Raw genomic sequence first — 13,525 nt, 5'->3', positions numbered from 1 at the left:
CGTGACAGTATTATAGTATGTTTCAATTCGATCACGTGACCGCTATAATTGCACTGAAACGCACAATCCACGAACTACACTCATGCGAATTTCGGTTAAAGACGTTGGTTTGACCAGTTATATTATAAATTTGGTATACCTATATAATAATATTACATAGGTACTTTTACCGTCTCGAATAGACTTTATTCGTTATTGCAAATCGTTAAAAATAGTTTATCTAATGAGAACGAGTGCGGTAATTTATATAAATTAGTTTTTGGTACATTTAGTCTGCACTTTTCAGCTTATATGTTATTTAATTTTTTATTATAATTATACGAAAAGGTTATATTTATTTAATTTTAAATCATCTTAATTTTTTTTTAACAGAGTTACTTAATTTAACTTATTCCACCAATCATATTTCCAGATATTAATTATTGTAAATTATAAAATATAATATGTATATGTATAATAGTGGAATCGTGATTTCATAACATATATGTACCACTTAAATATTTCCCCGACGCCGATGATGATGAAGCGCGTGTGGCGTCGAGTGGTGGGGTGGGAGTGAAATTCGTCTAAGTACACACGACGCGTGTGGAGGAGGTCAACTCGGCGTGTGTTGCAGGTTTGAAAGACGTTTTAAAAACTTAATGTTGTATGGCAATTTTAGATTTTATTAGTCGTCTCTGTGACGACGAGATGTATTCAAAACGATAACGCGTTACAGACAATAGGACCGAGAGCCTACAGTATATTATTATTATTATTATTACTAAAGCATTAACCGTGATGAAAACAATTCGTCATGTTTGACGAATTTGATTTGTAGAAGTATACGAAAAAAAAAAAAACGAAATCAATAATAATAATAACAATAATAGAGCCTGCGGACATTATACGCAGGTATATTATATGTATATATCGTACGTATAATATTATTATTGTTTATTATGTATGTATACGATCGTAGCAATCATATAGTACCGCCGCCGCCGTGGATCGCGCGCCTTACGTACATCCGTTCTACCAGTGCAGCGCGGAACCAATCGGTTACCCGGCACACACAATATACAATAATATACGCATAGGTATTGTACTCACACCGGATCTCGTTATTATATTACCTATGGTGGTGTTTTATCATCGTTGTGTTATTACTTATTTTATTTCGCTCGTCCTCTCCATTATATTGTTATTATGTCGCCGTATTATATACCTGTAGTACACGTCGATTATAATAATAACGCTGCAACGCCGGTCGACGTGCGTGTTGCGTCGGGAGCGTGTGTACATATGTTATATTATTACATAGGTATATATTATACAGGATGATTCAAGAAATAAATGCTTATATACAGACCGTATTTTTAAATTTTTAAACATTTTTGTAATTTCAGGAGTGCCCTAGCTGACGACGATACAAACTCCGGTTTTTTCAAAAGACTACGCGACCCCTCTATTATACTATTAATTATTTAGTGCGGATAATTTTCTTAGGAACATTTTTATTTGGGAGGTACGTGCGTCTAGTTCAAAATTTAAACGAGTAGTTTTTCAGTTATTGTAATGATTATATACTTTATACTCAGGATAACAATCCTTAAAAATGGTCTTACAAAAATTCAAGAACCACTTGTTCAAATCTTGATTTTGATACTTCAACATTTTTAGAAAAATTGTTTTCCATATTATTTACAGTATACAAGGGGTTTGAAAAATAGAAGTTAGTATCTCCGCTGAACACCAAGTGTTAATATTAGTATAAATCAGAATTCGATGAAATTCATAATTATATGAAAACAATTGGAGTGAGTATGCTTAATGAATCACCCTGTATACCATATATATAAGTATCTACATTCGAATAATACATTATTATATTATTATGTATATAAGTATAAGTATATAATATAATGTGTAGGTATCTAATATTTTACGGACACTCGGCGATCGCGTACAACGATAATTTCGAACGCGCTTTGTCAGACGTGTCTCTCTGGGGAGAAAGAAAAAAATTCGAAATTTCACGGTGTCCCCCGCACACACGCCGTGCCGCGCGTCGCGCCGCTCATCACCCGTCGTCGAAGTCACCGGTTAGCCGCGATTTGTTACTCTTTTACACCATTATACTATTATTATCATCATTATTATTATTATTATTATTATTGTGTTATATTATATCACACGAGACGGACTGACAAACGTACAGTCGAGACACCGTCGTCGGTCGAGTGACGGAGAGAACCGATAGACAGAGTCGGACTTGGTATGGAAAGACGCGCGCGCGCGGTCTGCGCGATGATGTTGATATGGGCATATGGCTATAATAATAATAATAATATATGTATATAAGTGAGTGCTGGTGTGTGTGCTCGCGCGCGTATAATAATAATAATAATGTGATGGTACTGTGACTTATCCGACGCTGCGGCGCACAAAAGATTTGTAGCGGAGCGAAACGCACCGCAAGAGGAGAAGAGCTAAAAAAAAGCGAAACACACGCGGTCTCGTCGCCTGCACGTATAGCTGCTCCCGGTTATCCTATGGATATCATATAATAGATCGTATTTATCATTTTTTTTCGCTTCACGCTTTCCGCCATGCTCGGGCGTGTGCCCATAATATGACATCCAATATGATACGTCTCCTGTACCCATCATCGTGTCCGCGACGGTTTTGTTGTACATCATAACGCGTGGCCGAAGCCCGCCGCCACACGCGCCGTGAGAGACGCTAAATATAATAATAATAATAATATATTAATAGGTAGAACGTCGAATATGGTTTTGGTGGCGGGGTGGGGGGAGGAAAATAATACGAAACAGCCGAAAATATACTGTGCGGTGAAAATATTATTATTATTATTATCGTATTGTACCTACGTCATTTACCGTGGTCGAAACGACACAATGGCAGCGTCACGTGCAACCAATTACCTGTGTATTGTGCGGGTTATGTGTTTTTACGCTCGTGAATCGGGTAAATGACCAAAACTCGGACACACGATCGTGACAACCGACACGAGCCCGCACGGACGCAATGTATATATACGCTCGATGGCATGGCGGACTGTCGTCACGCGGTACGCGCGCGTGTGTGTGAGATTTCGCTTTTATTATATTTTCTGACAAAAAAGTTTATCACAGGTGAGGACGAACCCAGGCCTGACACCGAGGTCCTCATTAATTTGTTCCGTTTGGATTTTACTGCTGTGTTTACACTCCGCGGCCCGCGCGACACGGTCGGTCGGTCTACGGCTACAGTATAAACAACGTGTACCTCTAGTTGTACTGTTGTAAAATAGGTACATTGACTTATAGACGAGATTGCCGGTGGACACTATTATAAAAGTCAGCTGACGTAATACTTCTGTGTTGAAGATTCGCACACTTGCTCATTGAGTGGTCGCTTTAGACGGTAGGTAATGTTTTAGAAATGGAAATTTAAAAATATCAATCCAATAGAATTTTTTTGTATGTAATATGGACCATTTTCTTAAAGAGTTTAATAAATAAGGGTGCTGTGGAAAAAATAATTTAGTACTTATTCTAGTTTTTAGTGAAAGTTGCAATACATTTTACAGTCTCGATTTGATCTGAACTTTAGCGGGATACCTACTTGAATATTGCAGGTACTCTCCAGCCGAAATTAGAATGCGTTCATATTACTTTAAAGTACAAGAGTGCATAGTTCAAAAATAAATTGAAAATTTAGTCACACAACATGTGTGTTGAAGCAGAGCATGTGCGTATAATGAAATAAACATTAATTTGTTTAGGAGCAATGACCTGTACGTGACATAAAAATACTTAATATTTTATACTTTGCAGAGAAAATTCGTTTACTCGTGACAGCGTTTGGGTCACGTCTATATACAGGAATACAGCAGCTTATACAGTGGCGGTTATAGAGAGTATACAAGGATCTAACAATACGATACATACGCGACCTTAAGTTGGCCGGTCAGATGAACAGTCGTCAGTGAGTATATTTACGACTTACCTAAAAAATCATATACCTACCAAAAAATAAAAAGTGAGCATAGTTAGCCGGTCGAATGATTCGCGTCGGCCGTGTACCAATATATAGTGTATACTTAATTGAAAAGATTCTCCGCGAAGATGGTACAATAATATAAACCTTTAATAATATACTCGCCATAGCTATACGGACCAGCAGGGTCATTATACACGCGCATGTGTTGATTTGATGTACATAATGTGCACTCCGTGAAGCGCGTATCGTATTATCACAGCGGATGATAATAATTTGAATGGGTCCATCGGTCTATTATATACGCAGAGTTGATGCTGCTGTAGCGCGTGGAGATTTGAGAGAGAGAGAGAGAGAGAGAGAGAGAGAGAGACTACCGTGGTGGTACTCGGGCCGTCCAAAAAAAAAAAAATGATTAAAACGAGTAATATTATATATATCACGTTCCTAATGCGACTAGATAATATTATATTATATAATACGTCCAGCGTGTACCTATCTGCGATATAATAATAATAATATGTAGGGCTGCTGCTAGATCTCTAATATACGAGCTCCGTATAAGTATACGTTCCGGTCGTGCGTACCTATAGATCTAGAATCGTTTTGTGGCGTGCAACGGTCAATTATTAAGTGGCGTAGGTATACTGCAGTACCTATAGCTAGGTACCCCCCGCTGGACAACGCGTGTAATGACGTTATTACACGCGGGGGGGACCCGGCGCGCGCGTTTCGGTAGTCACCGAATCGTATTTTATATTTTTTACCCATCACTCTCGGAATAATATTATTATTATGGTAATAATTACGAAATTTAGTTTTTTTTTCCATTTAATGCGCTCGACCGTAGTATCATATTATGTAGGTAGGAGGTAGATTTATATGATGAAATCGGATCAAAAGAGAGGTGCGTATACGAGTATACGACGTATAATATACCGCAGTAATCACTCGCGCGGTTGTTATGATATTAATACGTCATGTCGAGCGAGAGCATATTACACATATTATATTATATAACGTATATATACCGCCATGTAAAAACCTATATTATACATAATTATCGTGATAAATCCGATGTTTGATGCGCCCCACGTGTATTATATGTGATTTTTTTACCAGAAAAGACCCGCGAATTGATACGCGCATATTATTTATGCCGCACGTATATATATATATATATATTATAAACATTACGGCGGTGTTCGTTTACCTCGAATCGGGGTGGAAAAAAAAATAAACGAATTATTCATCGACGAAAGCCCCTGTAGTTTTTCCGGGTGATGTGCGTGGCCATTATGGACTTGTGGAGAGAGAGAGAGAGGAGATGAAAACAGAGAGTATCGGAAAATCCATGGTTACACAATATTATATAATGTAATAGGTAGATCCCAAGAGGGTTGGCTTTCATTAATATTTTATGAAACGCATAAAAAACGCTACGCTCACACACACACACACATATACACACACATACAACTTTCTTACAATACTACAGTAGGTATATATTTATCAAAAAAAAATTGTACATAAATTAACGTTTTATTTTGTTTCATATTATTCAATAATAATAATGGAATAGGAATAGGTCGCATAGGTATACGATATTAATTTAATATAATATTACCTATAGGTAACATATATGTTGTTTTCAAGACGCCGGAATAATTGCGCACGTTCTCCTATCATATACTGTATCCTAAGTATCATTACATTGTATCAAGTATATACAGTATATACACGTTTTCGAAAACGAAATTAATTTCCATGATAAAGGTTATTATTATTATCATTATTAAATGTATCACCGAACGTTTTCGGTTTGTTTTCTCGCGGACGACATGCATATCGATCACGCTTCACACATCTCGGCATCACGTCCCGTGGTGTATATTATATACAGCACGCTCTACTAGTTCTATTATATTGTGTCCAACTGCTCATTACACGTTCTTTCTTATTAGGTACGTTTTTTATTTTCCGGAGTGTAATAGGATTAACTCTCCGCGTCATCATAATTATGTTTGTTAATAATAATTATCGTCGGCCACCATATATAACCGTGACTTCGTAGTTTTAGTTTCACTCCGCGTCTACTACTGCAGCAGGGCAAGAGTGCAGCAGTAACAGCAGTGCCAAGAACCATCACTAAATACTAGTAATATACTCATAGAGTGGTGTACATGACGTGATGGGAAGGGGGAAAGGCCCCTAACTTACTACTTTTCTATTTATTTTTCACTCTGGGTAAAATTTAATTTGAGAATAACGTATATATGATAGTTGCGATAGGTTTGAAACCCCTCATCTTATGTTATAATTTTGGTTGAATAATTAATATTTATTAGTCAAATAAATTGAACAAATGCTCGCAGATAAGTTTACTCCTAAAAATAGAAGAATACAATTAGGTTGACTAATTCGAATTTTTTTTTAATAAAGTTAAGTAATAACAGACATTTATTGTGAATTCACGAATCTATAAAATATTATAATATAGGTATGAGGGGTTCGTTTGGAGCTCCAACATCACGATTTAGATTTTACATTATTATATGATTATTGTTTGTTTAAATCACTAATGTACGTTGTACAGACTATTATTATTATTTCTTAACAGCCACGCAAACCTTGAATCATATACCTACTTTAGTAATGCTGTTGCTGCTGCTGCCGTCGACGGTGTAATGAACGGTGACTTGTATATTTGAAACATATTTTCTTTCTATAACGTGATAAATGATGGATTACCATTTATTGTATAAATTGTGAATTTACGACCACTCGCATACGATTCCGGTAGTTACAAAGTTGTAAGTACAATGGGTACATAGGTACGTAATAACGATCCCAATGACAACAATGAACACTATACAAAATATCGATTCGTTACATTTTTACCTATAAGAGGTCATCATCGCTGCAGCATTGCAGCCGCAATTAACCAAATGCAGTAAATTTTGGTATAGACATCCATCTCCGTGTAGAATCGATAATATAACATTATAATATTACATCGACGTGATTGTACGATGTATAATAATATTAATAATAAGTGCATTTATGGACACAACAATTATATTTAGAAAATAATACAAATACAATATATTATTATAATTAAGTTAAAATATGGTTCTATCAATTTAAAATCAAAGCTTGTGCTGAAGTGAGGAGTTTGTTATAATACATTACATTTTTTATTAACTAAGATAATATAAAACAGAAATAATTTAAAATATAAAGATAATTAATAATTATAATATTATAGTATTTAAATATCATAAAACATCTTTATAATAAACTAGGGTTTTGCCCCTGCTCATTTCGCTTATCGACCACTCTTAATTTTCTTTTGTTTGCTGAAAGTTTATAACTCAAATGTCATAAAATATTTTAATTATAATATATGCACCGCAAAGTAATTAGACTGCATAATATTATGGATGTTGATCCTTAATACATCATATAATCACGTTTCACTCTTTCACAACGATGCATTATTGCTTCTCCATCGTCATACATATAAATTTGACAAAATTTTGGTTTTTTAAGATGCTATGTGGCCTTAAGTTGACCAACCATTTTAAAGAATGAAATACTGACACTCACGTTTATATCTGCAGCATTAAAAGGAGCGAGTGCAAATAAATTATTTTAAACTCTGATATTTTGTCTAAAATGATTAATTAATTTCACTTAATCGCCGTACAATACAACATTTTAACTCTTGTGTGGATACTCATCATGTTTAGAGAGTTTAACTTTTCCGTGGCGACCACATAAGTGTTTGCTGATCTGCCCTTTTCATTATTAATAAAGATGATGCATTACAATATATATATTTTTTTGTCATATAACCGGTACATAAAATATTCAGGCTCGTTCTTTGTTCCTGTAATTTCTTGTCGTGATACTCTTCGTTTTTTTGTTCATTATTTTCACTGACTATTTCTTTATTTTTTTTCGTATCCGTGCTTCATCTGATATATGATACCTCTTTATATCCATCTTTAAATGTACGAAATAACCCTGATATTGCGATTGCCATTGTAATATTATTTGACGAAACTATTTTTAAAAATGTTTCGGTGTAATAGAGAGATTACCTACATAATACTCTGTATTTTAACTCTTTTAAATTTCACAATGTTTAAATAATAACTATTCGGCGATATACCTAAATTATTATACATATAGAAAATAATGTGTTTTTGCGAACTTGTTCTACTAAACCGAACGTTATGACCTACATTTGCGTCGAAAAATTAATTACCCGGACCACGGCGTGTATATAATATATAAATATAGGTTCCCCGCGTCTGCAACGAATAACGATACATAGTAGTATAGTATAAGTTGTACTACACAACGATTGCCTGCATCGTAATATGCCAGATACACGTCGGATCGACCTGCCTGCCACGGCGAGTGATAATTATTATTTTCATATTATAATAATACATATAATATACACACACATACATATACGCTTTCCGGACGTCACGCGGATATATAGGCTACTGTATACGTTTCCGAACAAATTACGCGTTAAGATTCTTATCGTGCAGCAGCAGCAGCAACTCGTTCCTGTTGCCTATACAGTAAACTAAATAATATAGCTCTTCATTATAAATCCGAATAACAGGTTTTTCGGTCAATCTGTATACGCGCCCCGGGATTTATTTAGGCACACTCAAACTCCCGTATACTTGCATGTATATTATTTATGAATAATATATACAAGGTGATTCTTTTATAGGTAGGTACCTATTTATAGTATAGGTAGATTAACCAGGAAATATACAATAGGTTTAACATTTTTTTTCATCAAACGCCTAAGAACATTTATATTGCAATATACTTATAACACATGAACAATTTTTCCCCCTATGTGCAAAACCTGATTTTTAAGACCATGGGAAAAATGTTAAAAAAATTGTCATTGATCTGTACAGAACATATTTTTAAAGCTGTATCAAATCTTATTTTGCAAACAAATTTGAGTCAAAATTCAGTATGAAATAAATATTGTGTACAACTTATTAAAACGTCAATGTGTTGCCACATACTAGGAGATTTTATATGTTTTTTGCCAAGTTTCTATTTTATTAATTATTTTTCATTGATTCTTTGACGGAGATATGGGTGATTAGTAGATACTATATCAAATTATTCCTTATTATTTTTCGAATCCTGCGAGGACACCAAAAACTCAAAATTGTTAACTTTAGTAGACCGTGGTAGGATTTTTTGCGTAACGACAATATTATTTAATATTTCATATTTTTAACGATTCATATATTTATATCTACTCTTAAAAAAATAAAAACCTTTTGCCTATGTGATTTATCTTATAAGTTTAAAATTCATCCTGTATATTATTATTTATTATACATCATAGCGGTCGATTATTTGTTCAGAATAGACATATAATTCGTGGACATATCTCCAGCCTACTACTATATTATACCTAGACTGCACATACAACTACAGCCACTTCCACTTTAATACTTAAACTGCTACTATACGTCTTATATATACCTATAATAGGACCTGTATTTATATATATTTATATCCTATGTCGTAATAATATATCTACACCGTGGCGTCACGAAAACCCGTAAGTCGCTTGTCGCTTTTTTTTTTGGCGCCAGTTGATTTAAGTTAGCGCGTCTTGCCCCCGCCGAGAACCGGCTGCCGCCATATAGAGTCTATATAGCGGATGGTCGGTATCTTCGCAAACCGCGGCGCCGGACAGATTCATCGTGTATTTTAAATTTTAATAATAATAATGTATAATAATATTATACGCCTAAACAGAGCGCCAAAGTCGTATAATCTCTCTCTTTCCCTTTTTTCTCATTCTCTCGCTCTCTCTCTTTTTTTTTCGCTCTCTATTTCTATCTATCTATCCGCTTGTGTGTGTTTGCATACTGGTCGTGTGTATCGTAATTAAAATATTATCGTCGGCACACGTCGCGATGATAGGTGAACATATAAAACGCCGCACCGGCCATCACGTGGAACGTGTCGCTGACGATGTTTAATATCTTATCGGTTTTTTCGTATTTTATCGGTGCTTCTTATATTATATTATAATATTTTATTAGAGTAAATACGCAAGCCGGTCATTGTATAAGGGTCGCAAAAACGTTCGGTAAACACAGAACACACAAATTATTACAAACCCTTTTCTCGGCCCGGTCCGCGCGGTCGCCGTCGCCGGTCGGTCTACGTAGTCCTACGCAGCTCACGGAGAAGATAATTATAACCCTTGATCCCGAGGGCAATATAATTTTGAAAAAAATACTCCTCGGCGGGGGTCGCGCGTGACCGGTGCGTTTCCTGAACGGATTACCGCGAGATTGTGCGAGTGTGATTTTCGAACACCTGTTTTAGAGGGTTCTTCCGACGTAATAATCATTATATAATATTGTTGTACGTGTGCATATACGTCCGATCGAAGTTTGTCAAAGAATAAAATATATTTATTTATATCCACCACGGGTACTTAACTCGCGGGGCACGGTCTTCCATGATATAGGTATCTATATCTATACTGCTTTCCAGTTGCGACCACGAATATTAGAGACCGCAGACTTTGGTACATATTTTATTGGCACATACCCACAGAAAATCTAAATGTAATAGTTGAAAAGTAGTTTATACTAATATTATATTAAATGTGTATGTTTTATGGACATTAATATAAAATATTTTAGTCTAAGCCACTTGTCTACTTAAACACAGCACCTGTGTCTCGCGGTACTTGTGTAATAATATATGTGTGATCGTATAAATAATAATAATGATAAAACTTAATAAGATGTGCTCAAACTTTGAAAACTGTTTAAGAACCATTCGTGTAATGATTTCATTCTATACTACGATAGATGAATATATCACATATTATTATAATTATCCTTAGAAGTTTAAAAGTTCAGTCTTAAAATAACACGCTTTAGTTTAAACTTACAATGTATTATTTATTTTAATTTTAATTTTTAGTGTTTGAATGTATTTATTAAATCTGTAACAACTATAATAAAAATGATTAAAAGTATACTTATTATAATTGTAACTAAAAGAAAAATTACTCTAAAGTCGGTATAGCGTGTATTATGTATACCAGGCAAATAGTTGCAGTTGATATTTGCATTTTTAAGAAATTAAAACTAATTTTTTTCACTTAAGCTATACACATATATTTTTTTTTTATGTAAACATTTAAAAAAAAATGCAAATTAAATAGTTATACAATTTAAATGAGTCTTACTAGAATGACTAAATATTGTTAAATAAAATGGAGGATATTTGTGTACGAGTAAATGATTATTACTTACTATCGTATAATATTATATAGTAATCAATTTTGAAAAAAAAAACGGTAGGTGGTGCCTAAATATAAATTATTGATTGGTTTAATATGATTAAAAAGTCTATTTGTTTAATTTAAATGTATACATATTTTCAAATATTTAGTGATTTTATATTGAATTAAGATAGGAATCAAATTAATTTGCAACTGTGGAAATATTATACTTTTTACGCATGACTGAATCTAATCGCATGAATTAAATATACCTACAATTTTTCATTAAAATAAATTGTACAAACTACATAGGTCATAGGTACCTATATCGCTATGTTAATATAATAAAATAACGATAAGAGCTTGAAAGGCTTGAATAAAAATTCACACCTGCAGTCTATAATATTATTAAGTAATTTTGTTTGTCATTACTTCCCTATAGGGATGTATATATGTATATGGCAATAGCTGATACCTACCTATGCACGCCAGTGGTTGATTAGAACACGAGATAATTGGAATTAATTTCCATTGAGTGCTTCGTTTTCATTTCGGCAAATATATGAATACGAACTAAAAAAAAGCCACCCGTACAAAAGAATCATATTATGTGTATAGGTACATGGTGTGCCTTGTCCAGCGATTTTAATTCATTTTGAGTTCAATATTATGTATTATTATATATTAAACACATACACACTGCACCACGCGCATATCATTATATCAATTGTTTGTTTTTGTTGTTGTTGATGTTTTTTTTTTTTTTTAGCGAGCATATGCTCGAATTTGCGGCTTTTATCTGATCGGCGGTCGCCCGCCGTGACAAGTGTGTGCGCGTGCGCGTGCGTGTCCAGGTTACACACTTTACTACACGGCACACATAACTTACGTAGGTAAATAATATGACGGGGAAAAAAAGCACATGACATCGATTTACATAAGCGGTGCTCATCTAGATAAGGCTCGACGATAGTAAAATTTATTAAAATATTCGCCGTCCCCCATCACCTGCAGCATACCGTGAACCTATGTATATATAGATCATAATATTATATATAGGACCAGGACAATCGCTAAAGATATACTGCGTATAGAAAACGCCCCCCTCCCCCCAAATCACCCTTCCTCCAATGACTTGGCTTGGCATGTGTATTGTTTCGCGTATTTTATATATAGGTATACCTACGTATATTATATACTCTCTGAGGGGGTACAATTGTCGAGAAACTCCCTTATACTTTATAGTGCCTCACAAGAAAAAGGATATACGTAAAATATAATATAATACCATTATTACGTATGACATATGTATATTATTATATCGTAGTATTTTTGAAAGAATAACTACCTACATATAATTCAGACATATTATATTACTGTAACTGCATGAGCTCGAAACGTCTGTAACGACAGTTGCCCGTGGCCACTATAATAAGACAGACTAAAATAATAATCAATAATAGGCGAATATAATAATATGATATATATTGATATATTTTGTTCGATTTATCAAATTACAACGCAATCCAGACGTATACAACGCATACAACTATTGCTGCAGCAGTTCACCAAACATCCTATATATATATATGATTTGTATATTATGATCTATATATTATATAATATATATGTAGATGCGTAGATTCGTATATAATATAATATGTGTTGTTGTTGAATATTGTTTTAATTGTTAACAAGGTATATTATGCGGGGCTGTTGATTTACGACCGTGGTATACCGCTGCAAGAGTAGGAGAATTCATTTTCGTATATATAATATTTTTAATTATAATGATAATATTTTTGTTATCAATTATAAGTTGTAACAATATTGTTGTAATCTTATCATTCCTCCTTGTCTTAAAACAATTTTAATAAATTACAATGTAACTGCGGTTACAGGGCAAAAGCAGGGACGAGTGAATTTGGGGTCGTGTAAAACGACCCTTCATTCGCAACATAATTTATAAACTGGTGCCATAATAATTATTTCGTTTAATTAAAAAACAACACTCTTTAAAAACGTTAATAATTACAGTGTATGTATTTAAATAAAAATAATTTTACATGAAAACTAATTGAAACAAGAAGAAATTCGTGGGTTCGACCGAAGGTAAATTTTTAACATGTTATATACTTATATATATTTATATATTTAGTGCAAATATTAAACACAGATGCAACATTGTTCTATATTTCTTTAAAAAATGTGCGTCGTGAATATTTTACA

The sequence above is a fragment of the Acyrthosiphon pisum genome, chromosome A2, assembly GCF_005508785.2.
Source record: "Acyrthosiphon pisum isolate AL4f chromosome A2, pea_aphid_22Mar2018_4r6ur, whole genome shotgun sequence".
NCBI lineage: Eukaryota > Metazoa > Arthropoda > Insecta > Hemiptera > Aphididae > Acyrthosiphon > Acyrthosiphon pisum.
The sequence above is the reverse complement of the archived record's forward strand: the minus strand, read 5'-3'. Positions refer to the sequence as shown.